Source organism: Mycteria americana, chromosome 6 (genome assembly GCF_035582795.1).
Source record: "Mycteria americana isolate JAX WOST 10 ecotype Jacksonville Zoo and Gardens chromosome 6, USCA_MyAme_1.0, whole genome shotgun sequence".
Taxonomy (NCBI): domain Eukaryota; kingdom Metazoa; phylum Chordata; class Aves; order Ciconiiformes; family Ciconiidae; genus Mycteria; species Mycteria americana.
Genome location: NC_134370.1, coordinates 23,974,898 through 23,987,745, shown reverse-complemented (window position 1 = coordinate 23,987,745; position 12,848 = coordinate 23,974,898). Strand labels below are relative to the sequence as shown.

The 12,848-nt window shown below is 39.2% G+C and overlaps 1 protein-coding gene across 5 annotated transcripts in view; it reads left to right on the top strand.

The window, feature by feature from the left end:
* SORBS1 (sorbin and SH3 domain containing 1) overlaps positions 1-12,848 on the top strand; it is a 176,765-nt gene that overhangs the window by 53,869 nt on the left and 110,048 nt on the right. For 2 of the 5 annotated variants that reach the window (XM_075505043.1, XM_075505035.1), the window contains exon 1: positions 4,657-4,829. The exons of the other annotated variants lie outside the window; for them this stretch is intronic. The gene's annotated coding sequence lies outside the window, so the exon portion shown is untranslated. Of the gene's footprint in view, positions 1-4,656; positions 4,830-12,848 lie in introns of those variants that run through there. 5 annotated transcript variants of the gene reach the window in all.

Here is a 12,848-nt window from a genome sequence, read left to right as displayed (position 1 = left end):
TTTTGGATGAAGGCATCTCAAAGTGCTCTACAATAACTATGCTCAAACCATTCCTGTACAACTCTTTCTGTGGTTGTGCTACACCACCATTCCCATAATGAGCCACAAGAAATTGCAGTTGTGGGATTGCTTCCTTGCAAGTTGAAAAGAACTGTCCACAAATGGGCAGAGTTATTATACTGGGTTTTGGTTGGACTAATATTTTCTTCCAGCCTAGATGGGCTGGAGAAAGAAAACCAACAAAACTTTCCATGAACCACATTGAAAGAAAGTTTCACTTCCCTGTTGAGAAAAGCCATTCCCAACGCAGAGTGCTTTCAGGGTGGGGAAGTTAGCTGAAAGGGAGAGGCTTCACAATCCCAAGAACAGATTGAGACTGTCAAGGTTCTGCTGAGCATCTCTGATGCTTGATCATGTTGCCTCACCCTGCCGGATTTCTGAGTTAGGTCAATCTCAGTTTGGTTCTATAAAGCATGTGCATTTTTTGAATGGATCCTGATAAATTTGAGCCTTCTGTGCTCAGGATGGATATTAAAATATCCCATGAACCCCATGATTATGTCATAGAAACAATGGTCTAAAGCCAAAATTAATAATCTGGGTATTAATAAAATCACTGGGACTTTTCCAAAGATAATAGCATCACTAGTAATACAGTGCATGCCATTCCAGAAACAAAAGCCAAAAGTTTGTTGTTTTGATACATTTAGCCATCCAGTCCATTTATATTGCAACTCAATATTTAATTTGAAATAATTATGAATGTTTCCAGAAAGAAACAATTGCTGATAAAAACTGTTAAAAAAAAAAAAAGGGGGCAACAGAATATCTTAAGTTTAAATGGCAAAAGAATATCTTAAGTTTAAATGGCAGGATTAACTGCATTATGTTTTCAGAATGGGACAAGAAGTTTTTCACTTTTTAGCTTTGAAATCCCTTCTTTTCCTTGAAAAATTGTTCTCCCATCCATTCTGTTTCTCCTTCCCTAACCAAAATACCTTTACTCTCCTTTCCTTTTCATCTCTTTGCTCCATTCAATGGGAAAGAGGGTAAGGAGAAAACAGAATTGGGAGAAACTCACTGATATCCTAAACCTGATTTATTACTTAAAAAAAAAAAAAAAATTAAATGAGACAAGATGAAAACTCTGAGGAACTGCACAGAAAATCTTGTTGGATTGCAGTTGCTGCAATAAATTGTTACTCTGTTTCAGCTCATAATGCAGGTGTAACTCTCATTAGCTGGGCCTGCTGAAGGCTACCTGGTTGCACCTTCAGACCATTATAGTGACTTTCCTTATCTGTAAAAACACTTGTGTTTGAAGGCTTTGTGCTAAGGCACTTGTTCAGAGGAAAATATCATTTATTGAACCACCATCTCCCTCTGTAACCTAAGGGACTTCCTATCCAGTTGTTGAGTTGTCACAAGTCTGCTTATTTTAGGAGATTTTAATGGAGTTGCTGTACAAAGAGGAATGCCTGTGGACACTGAAGGATCCCAGAACATGTCCCATCAATGTATTGCTCTCTCATTAATCTACCGAACAGAGTATCTGATGGTATTTTGGCTGTTGTTTTGATAACCAGCATTCCACCGGTTGCACCTACATGAGTTACTCCATCACTAAATTCCTTAATGTCTTCTGACATAAGAGGTGTAGTTGCAAGTAAGTGATGATAATGAGATTTCCTCTAAGCCGCCCTTGATTCCTCTTGATTTACCATGCAACATTTAATTAAAAGAGGGAAAGAAGAGGTGAGGAGGAGAGATCTCATCAGTTCTAGTCAAGCCTTGAAGAAGGACAGGTAAGACTGCATCTAGGAAAGGCAAATTGTCCCAAAGTTATTTTTAATTCTGCTGGTTCTGTAGCAGTAGGTACACAGTAAAGTGAAAGAGAGAAGGAACGGACCTCTCAGAAACAGTGGTGAAGGAGACTCAGGATCACAGTTTGCTGCCATGAATGGGTCAAAGATTAGGACCTGAATATTACTGATTAGGGCCTGTGCAGGAGGAAAGAGAACATCTGTTCTTGTTCTATCATCCCCTGCCCTGCTGGGGAGGGGATGGTATGTACTCTTTACGTTGGATGAAGTGAGAGAGGGGACAGCAGTAAGAAGCGAAGCCTTGTTTACATCTATCTTTTCACCATTTCTCAACCTGTTAGCACTGAAACACTTGGAATTTTCCAAAAGGCTATTTCAATGTAGGTGTGAAGCCTTGCACAGGAAACATGCATTTTCTCAGGTAGACCAAAAAGTCTGTGATTTGCTAGTTTCTGGTGACCACACTTCTTGTACAAGCATGGAATCTTGACCAGCCCAGGATTTAGAAACCAGCTTTCTCTTTGTGAGGCTCTTCTGCAGCTTAAAGGAACTATCTGGCAAAGATGGCATCAGAACTTCCTTTTTAATATGAAGAAAAATTCTGACAAAGAAAACAGTACCAGACCTTAACCTGGATTACTTAGACAAGAAGTAACCAAAAATAGGCAGCATCTGTATTCTACGATGTGGACGGAAAGCAGTAAATATTTATCTGTCCTTTCCTTCCCTTTGAAATAAACACTTAAGACTCTAATGTCATTCAGATAATCTCTATTTCTATACTAACCCATCTCTTTAGGGGAGACATCTATTTCCTATTACAACCATATAGAGGCCCTGAACTAAAATATTTTGCATGCCTTTGCTGGCCTCCAGGAAACATTAAACACACAAAGCAAGACAAACAGCTATGAAGCCCCTGTTTAAAATTAGGAGCAGAGAAGGGAAGCAGAGTTTGTGGCTGCTTTTCTCAGACCCGATATGAAAAGGATCTCAAGTCAATTAGCTTATTTTGCATAAAAGTATCTTGTTTCTCAATATTAATTAAGACCAGCTGTTGAAGCAGCAGGGCCAGCGGGCAGTTACGCCTTTTGCCACACAGTGCATGCTTGGCCACTACAAGGGTATTTTTAAAGTATGTCTCTTATTGGGAAAAAAAACCAAAAAAACCCCACAACTTTGCACAAACTATTTGCTAGTTGCTGCTATAAGAACAGCCATTACCCAGTGATTGTCTGCTTGCCTTACATTGAAAAATGCTATTTGACAATATATAAAAGACATGTATGTATTTAAAATAGCTTTGCTACAATAGGATTTCACTGTCAGAATGCATTAGTTTTTGTGACTGTAAGCAAAGAGAGAGAGAGAGAGAGTGCAGAAAATAGGAGTAATAGCTGCTGAAATCTGTTATGGAAAATCTCCTGTTGGTGAATAATTTTGCTCATGAAAGTAGTTATACTGGAGTAGTTATACTGGAGTGAACAGAGAAGAGTCACAGGTGCAGGAATTTGAAAGGCAGACTACCTCAGGTGCTGTCCTTGAGAATTATGAAGTCACTTCAGGATGACTTTTAAGGGTAGTACCTAACTGTTGAATTGTGGTTACTAGTCAAAATTTCCAAAGAGCTGTGATGCTTTGGGACTTAAGGTACATAGTTAATTCCTCATCTGTGTAATGGACCTAATAATACAGACAATTTCTCATTAAGGAATGTTGTGAAAATTAGGTAAATGGGAGTATAAGAACAGGCACAGTTGTGCTGCAAAGATCCTTCTAATGCAGTCTGCTGCTCTGGCAGTGGCTAGTGTCACAGGTCTACGGGAAGGGTTAATGTAGAGGGCAAATGCAAATTGCTACTTCACCTGAGATGTCTGTACCTTCTAGTAACTTGTGGTTAATAGATTTCCAAGCTAAGAGTTTTAGCTTAAGATCATTCTTTAATTTTTCTGAATTTCATTTTTTGAGCTTGCTTACACAGTGGACCTCCACAAGATCCTGGGGCAATGAGCTCTGCAATCCAATTATGTATGATGTGAAAAAGTACTTCCTTTTGTTTGTTATGAAACTTCTGCCTAAAGATTTTTTTCAGTGCCCCTTAGTTCTTGTGTTCCCAGAAGGAATGAGCCACCATTCCCAGATTAGCATTTTTGGTGCCCTTCAAGATTTAAAGAGCTCTCTCATCTCCCCGCTGCTGACACTTTCTCAGACTGAAGAATCCTCATTTGTTCAGTGTCTCCATGTCAAGAAACAGTTGAGCTTTCATTGTTCTTACCACCCTCCTCTGCTCCTTATCTAGTTTTAGCCTTGAGGTGATAATCTAAGAGAGTCATGCTATCATCTAAATGTTGCTATTCATGAGCTAGTATTTGTTGTTTGCTTGGGACTTCTTGGTGGGCAATCATTTGAGATAAATTGAGTATTACATTACATGTAGATTGAAGCATTATAAAGCACACAGGTACTCATACTAGTCATTGCAGGGAGGAGAGGGAGGATCTTTTAGGGATCTGTTTTCCCCTAGTGAGATATAATGATTATGAAAACGGAGAGCTGACTATCCACTATGTTATACTTATTTCTGAGCTGAGTTAGAAGCAATTTCATTCTTCTTTAAGAGCAACGCAGAAGAAATAAATTCAGGAGAAAAATTGTTTTTCTTACTGAGATTCCAGAACAAAGCCATTTTACACCTAAGAAACTTAATAAAAAACTGCCTGCACGTCCTATTCCTTTCTACGGCTGTTTCCACTCTGTATTTTAATGAGTGGGCTGAACTAATACCTTTAGGGAAGGGCTTTCCCCTCCCTCCCCCCTCCTTGGCATCCCTATGTAAAAAGCTGCACTACAGTATCACGCTCTGTGCTTCTGTTGAATGAGTAAATGCCTATGGCTGGACAGTCCAAAGGAAAGGCTACATCATGTTCTCAGCTGGTTAGGCTCCTTAATGCAAGCTTTTTAAAATTTTTCCTGGATCTTCAACTGATGTGATTTTGGCTGCAAGAAGTAAGTATTTAAAACCTTGGAAGATTTGAGACCTTTCCAATCTCTTCTAAATTTTCTGCTATAAATAACTTGTGGAGTATCTGTTGGTTTTGGAGGTAGATTCTGTTTGAATTACTTCACTTTACATTTCCTGTTAACTGTTTATATCTCTTCTGAATGATTTATGAATTCCCTAAAGTTGCATACTGAGATTCTTGGAGGAAAGTGACTCAAATAGTGTTGTGTATGATATGTAGTGGAAAGTATTGATTCCCTTTTACTGTGTAACAAAATGAGACTTACTTATCACTACAGATGTTGTTTCCAAACTACTTTTTGAGTCCCCTGTTTCTTGATTTATCTCTGCCTGCTAAGTGACTTTTTTTTAATCCTGGTTGTATAGTTTATTCAGTGTCTAATCAGTCCCTCTTATGTGTGCTGAGAACATCTGCTTTGCAAGTTTCTGTCTGCTTTTACAGTAATACAATAATTTCTCTGTCTTTTGTATGCTTTCTCATATGAAGCAGAACTGAGAAAATGGTGAAAGCAGCGGCTTTTTTTTTTTTCCCCCCCCTGGTTTTCCTTCGGCATTAGGTTGCATTCACTAAACTCAGCAAATAGCAGAATTCCCTCTGGAATACTGGGAAGCAGCCCAAACTCACTACAGTTGCATTTTGCTGGACTGTTTTTGGGGCAGGGTTTTCTTTTTTCCTCTCTTTCTCTTTTATGGTCTGCTGAAATTCTTTCTGTTGTAACTACATTCCTGATTGATTCCATTCTCAGATAGGCATCTCTTGCCTGTTAAATTTCCCCAAATGAACATCCTGAAACAAAAGTAAAAGGGATGCCATATGTCTAACTGCAAATTCAAGTTGAGAAATTTTTTACTAAAACTGGGAGTAAGATGGGCTCAACTCCAAGCCTTCTGAATAACTTAATTTGGGGCTGATATTATTGTCTTAATTTGACAGAAAATCAAGGCTGACATTAAGCCTTAGAAACTTAAAGTTTGGGTTTCATTCTAGATTTCTCTGCTGCAGCTGGAACCATTTAGGGCCAGACTCAAACTTGATGATTTGACTCAATATTTAGTAGCACAGTTAAAACATTTTAAATGAGACCTAGGGTTAGGTCTTCCTTGGTTATGCTGGTATAAATATGGGAGAATTCCTTTCATTTTAAAAGTTCCAGTCTCTGTGAGTATGCAGATGCTTGGACTTTGACAAGCATTGTGGTTGATATCTGGGCTGGATCTTCACTCTCATTTTCCAATTTTATTCTACTCCAGTAATCATCTGCATCTGTCCTTGCAATATTCACCTCACCTGAGATTTGCATGGCAGCAAATAGCCTGTGCTTCCCCAGAACGGGATATGGCTACTCTGGGCATTCCTATGGCCACAGGTAGCCTGTGTTGTGTAGGGCAGCCCAGCAACTGCTCTTGGGTACCAGAGTTCTTCTATAGAACTGTGGGAATTCAGTACCAGAATTCCCACAGTTCTATAGAAGAACTCTGGTACCCAAGTTCTTCTATAGGCTTTGGTTTGACAAATTAAAACTGCAGCTAATTTGGGTTTCATTCTGACATAGCTCCAGACTATGAGCCTGTCTGTTCTGGTTGGGAAAACCAGGCTTAAATTAAGCAGATAAAAGTTACAGTAACTCCAGGATCATTTAAAAAACACTTTTTGATTTAGGTAGATTTGGGTGATAGCTGAAGATAGTAGAGCTGTCTCTTTCTTATGATGGACTTCAATGTTTCTTTTAGGTATTAATCTTCTTGCTTAGTAACTTCTGCTCATTCTGAAAGGCTGGAGCTATGTTATATATTGTTGCAGATAAAAGGCTACCTGCTGCTGCTCCCAAGTGAAGAGTAGCGCCACTCTGCAGGGCCTTCTTAAGCACCCATGCGTTCCTTCCCAGTTCTCCCATCAGTGACTGGAGATGGCTGTTAATGGTCTGAGCTCAGGGGGCCAAACACTACTGAACACCGTGCCTCAGTTTCCTGTTAAGCTTTTCCAGATTATTTCCTTGAAGTTTAAATTACGATGTTTGTTATTCCACAACTTCCTGAGGCAGACAGTTCAATAGAGGCAGTCATTTAGGGGAAGACCCAGAACCCAGAGCATGGTTAATAGCTTTTAAAGCACCTTGTAGAGAGCTTCCTGCCTGTTCTACAGGAGAGACTTCTCTTGTAAGGCTCCTCTGAGGTGACTGAAGGGTCTCCCCTTATACAAAATACCCTCTCTATGCGGCCATCATATGATAGTTTACTTCCTTGCACAACAATAGTCCATGGCCAACAGGAGGGAGAGAAGTAACTAGACACAGGCATAAGTGGGCAGAGCAGCCTTGTCCAGGCTGCCCTGTGGCAAATGAAAATGAGCTTTTACAGTGAACTGGCACTCACTGAGAGGAATAAGTTTTAATACCTAACTCCGTGGCACAAACTCTGTGTGATCTCTAGCATGTTATTTGATCTGTCTGCATTAAGTTTCCCCACCTGTGAATGTAATAATGCTTCATTTGTCTGTATTGGCTGTGAAATAGTCTGATAAGGACTATAGTCTTATACACACCTAGCACATTAGGGCTAGGATTTGACTGGACCTTTAGATAATGCTGTAACAAAAATACTGAAATATGAAAACACATTATTTCAGGTAACTACATCATCTGTATGCATCCATACAGAAGACATATGCTGAATTACAGATCTGCTGAAAGCTTTATTAGGAGTTACATCTACCACATAGAGCATGTCTGTTTTACTTCACTTTACTCCAATTAATCCACAGAAGTGAGAGCTTTGTCTCTTATTTTTGAATGTAAGTTCTGGTAATATCTGAATGGAGGGAAGCAGAGATTTATGTGTTGATGTCCCCTACTAGGCAAGCTGCAGTAATGTTTAGCACATGAATATGTTTTAATGTAACTTTCTAAATTATTTTTAGATTCCATTAAAGTCTGCTGGCTCTGTATGTGGTAGATTCTCCAGGGCCAAGAGCGCATAACTCAGGGGTGTCCTGTCATACAAGAAACCCCATCCACCCCCGACTTCATTAGTTTCTGTATTCCCACAGTTGTAGTTCTGAGCTCCCAAGACTCTTAAGACCCACTGAATTTTTCATAGAGAATAAACTCTGAAGCCTATTTCTTTTTTGTGTACCTGTCATAATTTTGCCAGGTTATGAGAAGCTTTTGGCACTCAAATCTGTGCTAACCTGTTTTGCAGCTTGCTCTCAGATACCTCTTCGGAGTCTTCATCCTCACTCAGTGTGCTGATATCTTCTGTGTGACAAAATAATTTTCAACTATGCTGATTCTGATGTTGGAGTAAAAAAAAAAGTTGAAGAAAAATGGGTAAACAGCAAAGTTGGGTCCTCATTAATGAGTGAGAGAGACTAGGTAAAATGTGAAAAGATTTGTAGGGAGTATTGTTTAAATATATGATTTTCTGCACGATGTGTGAGTGATTCTTTAAAGGTTATATGAAATTAATGTATTTTATGAAGAATAGAGTACTAATTATCTGTGAATAATTATAATACTATCCACAAGAATATACTTTCTTGTGGATAGTATGCATATCATGTTATCCACGAAGTAATTAAAAGGTATAGGTGGATTTTTCTTTCAATATACTCAGTATTCTCATTCTTCCCAACTGATTCATGTTGTGGATCAGGGAATGGCTGGGGTAAGAGGGAAGGTGGGATTTATAGAAGTAAAGTAATCATTAATGATGGCATCAGAAATCAAATGGCACTTGGAATCACTTTGGACCTCTTGTTCTTTGCATTATTCATCCCAAATTTTTTTGTGATTGGGCAGATGAAGGCACTCTTTCAGTTGGGGATCTGTGTGGCTGCGAGTACTGGCATGGATCAGATTCCATGATAAGGACCATAACTTGGATTTACAGCAATAGAACTGAGACCTGGAGTAACTGCATTTGAAATCAGTTATTCTGGATTGACACAGGAGTAAGTGAAGTCTCTGCTCTTGAGAAATTCTGCTGTGTTTGAATTGGTGTAAATGTTAGCTGGAATATTCCAAGAGCATACAGCAAAAAAATGTCAAAATCTGGTTGTTTTGGAGTGGACGGACTGAGTACTTAACATGGTGATGAAAGTGCAAAACTTTTATAGAGTATTGATCAATTTTTTTTTAAGTGCTTAAAAAGGAGACTGGTAGGTTTATTTCTGGTTTTTTAATTGAGAAAACGAGACACTGCTCTGTAGTGCAGTGATGGTAGAAGGCTGGGAATAAAGCTCACATTTCCTAAATCCCAGTTCCTCAATGAGCTCTTTGAGAATCTGAGTCCTGCTGAATGATCTTCAGAGAGGAAACTTACACTGAATTGTGATTACTTACCAACACTCTGAATGGGAACATCCTAAAAAGCTTGAAAGTTGAGTGTCATCAGAAAAATCTGTTTTTCATAAAGGCAAATCTGATAGGTGTGTGGATAAATATATTCTAAAAATACGGAGGGGGACAAAAAACATATCCATTAATTCTATTTGCATCTTACAGTATTAACAGGAGCAGGGTATTGTCCCTGGTAAATCCCACATGCTTACAGGTAATGTCTTATCATTGTGTAAGCTTCCACACAACATTTCCTGTATCCTGGATCTTTCCTCAAAGTCGTGGGGTGGTTTGTTTTTTGGGGGTTTTTTTTTGTTTGTTTGTTTTCTTTTTTTTTTCCTGAAATGTCCATTTCTTACAGGGAAGAGGAAGACTGCTGTACTGGTCTCCCCAGTAAGTCACGTGCTGTAAGAGGAGATTGTAACTTTACATTGTGTTAGAGCTTCTCATGTGATCAGCCACTCCTAAAAATGGCAAAACATCACTGTTTCATGCATGCTGAAGGGTCGTAAATAAGAAACTATCCAAAAATACCATAGTTTTTGGCAGGGATGAGAATATTTGGCAGGAACTTTGCCTGCAGATAACACGCAAGACTACTGCTTTAAATGTTGGTTTCTTTTCTTTTCTTTTTTTTTAAAAAGATCAAAAGGTTTCCCACAGTTTTTGACATGATAATTTGTATTTGAACCATTTTTGGGGCACACCGCGTGTGATTAAGTTTGTAGACTTGTCCAAAACCTCAAATCGTCAGCTCTTACACATAAATGGCAATTCATCTGTCACATCTTCAGTAGCAAGGGAGAGCAGGCTGTCTCAGAGCCATTTAAAATGCTTTGCTTTCATATTTGCCAAGTTCTTTTATTCTCTGTAGGTTTTAATGACTCAGACCTCTGAAATCTCTTCCATACATGGATAAAGTGTAACCGCTGGTTGGGGGTGGAGGGGGAGGATGGAGGGAACAACTTACTGAACCGATAGTTTTAAACAAACTTGGGTGGTTTTCTTGAAACAGCATTTCAGTCCTAAGTCATACATGTATATTCACACCCAGGGCATCTCTCAGACTGAATCATGCTGGAAGCTAGTGGAAATAAGTATCCATATACAGTGAATGTAGCGTGTTTGCATCCAGCAAGGGTAGCTAGCCTCAATCCTCCATCCAGGCCCATCTCCTTAGCCAGGATCCTTTTCTGGGGTCTTATTTCTACAAGATTCCTTCAGCCTTTCTGCCTTTGTCCATCTTTTACACACATGTTAATGAAATAACTTGGTTAATATCACCTTGGTTTAACAGTGGACACCCATTGCAGATCTGTCTTGTTCTCCCCTTAAAGTAGCTTAGCACAGACAGCACTTACTTTTCAGCAGGTTAATAATGGATGATCAGCAGAACTATCAGATGAAATGTTTTGCACCCATTTCTATTTTTAAAATATCCTCTAAAATAAAGTTTTCTGTGGGACTGAGCCCTCTTCCAAGCAAGAAACATATTCAGAGGGGCTGATTTGGTCTAGTGCTCGCTAATGGCAGACAAACTAATTGTCATACTGTCTCTGTCACAAGCCTGTTATGTCATATGTGTCAAATAATCCAGCTATTGTGGGTAGGATTTTCAAAAGCACACAGCGCTTGTGTAAATCCATTCCCATTCAAGCTGATGGAGGTCTAATTCTTATTTCCACTAAGGCTTCATTACACTGCCTGGCAAGGTCAGGATCTTTAAAACTAGGCTTTTCGCCCTGCCAGAGGGGTATAAAGGGACCTCATGCAAATGCAAATCTGGCCCTGGCAATTTTTCCATGAACTTCCGTGGAAGCAAAATTAAACAGAGCAGCTTTTTAAAAATTTCATTTTGTGCTGCTTCATTTCCCCATTGTTAAAATAAGCCTAATAACGTGTACCTACCTCATACAAATGCAACAAAGCTAATTTAATGTTTGCACAGCCATTGCATGTCCAGCACTATGTGTCAACTTGCATCTCATTAACTTGAACTAATTTGTCTGCTGATCAGTGAAAAATTTGTATGGTGTTTTATATCTCTCTGAGAAACATCCCTAAATCCAAGTAATTAGTTTTATTAAAAAACCCCAATGTATTGATCATGAATTTAAGAGCCCCCAGTGTGGTGTGGACTTCTGATATACATAGTTGTGGGAGGGTGTTTGGTCCCATGTTAACCATGCTGTAGGTCACAGGACTGTTGATGGGAGCCAGTTTCTTTCTGTCCCAACACTACAACAACCTATCAGTTGCTCATGGCATTTTGTAACAGATCCTTGTGAAAGTTCACAGGGATATGAGGATCACTGTCTTCTAAATGCCACGTGTATTTTGCAGACTGATAATGGAGCGTTTTGTTACTGCAATGAACTGCCTTTTCTTCTGTTGACATTCTAGAGCTCAAATTAATACCGCACCCTGTAGCTCAGGATAACATCGCTCAATTTGTATTAAAGTGCTAACAGAAGTAAAAATAAAAATATATTTTAAGGGCGTTCTTGTTACATGAGCTGAGATGGTTGTTAGCTAAATTAAGAGACTGCAATAGTAAGTGTCAATTTAATAGGAACACAGATTGCCATACAAACACATACTAACAGATGCCTGCAAACCCTTGCTTGCAAGAGAAATCCCTGCCTATGTGAGCGACTGCCTTGCTGTCAGTGGACTTGCTCATGAAAAGGCTGTTTGTGTGTGAAATTGCAAAATCAGATCCTAAATAAAGAATGCAACATGGTTATTCTATGGAAGTAGGGGGTTATCTTGAGGCATAGGGCTTTTGCTCTCTCTTTAAATAAATGAGTATGGTGCAAAAATGATCATGGTCTAAAATGTTACTTCAGGAAACACCTCATTCTATTTCTATTCCTTAGTGCTGTCTCTGGATTTACACAATCAATAATGTACATAAATCTTTCATGGACTTAATCTGTATTTCCTTCTCTTGGTGGTGTATTTTTGTCTCCGTCATCACTGGAATAAACAGGATCTGCCAGAACAGATTATTAAAAACAGCTAATAATATTGACTGTTTCTGGGATGCAACCTGATTTACAATTAGAATAGCTAACTGGGGTTTGTTAACGCAGGAGCAGTAAAGCAGGTTGGAAATGAGTAAATTGGCACTTTTCTGATAACTTTGTAGCTAGCTGAGAGGACTCCTTACCATCTCTGATGTCCAGTGCAGCATATGTTAATCATCTTGTGTTTAAATGCATTACACTTTATTTGCTACAGTATTTCATAATTGATACCATTGTCCACATCCCCCAGTACTCCAAAGAGGTTGTATCCAGAGACCACCAGTGATGAGTAACCATCCTTAGGACTATGGCGGCAGCCAGGGTGCAGATTTCCTCTGAAGAATCTAGACCCAAACCCAGCTTTTAAGAAAAGGGCCCTGGCCTCATCTGTGTCAGGGTAGAGAGGAGTGCCAGGAATTTAGTCACATTTGAACGCTCAGCCGTACAGCCTCCATGGGACCTTTGGGAAGGTGGAAGCGTGACCATGTTATGAAATTGCTGTTTTAGTGTTCCAGACCTACCACTTTCACCAAGGAACTGTACCATCTGGTGTTTGATTAGTTATCTTAATGACATGGGATCCCAAATATTCCAACATAGCCTGGTCTATATTTTAAGTACAACCACAGTTCCAGTC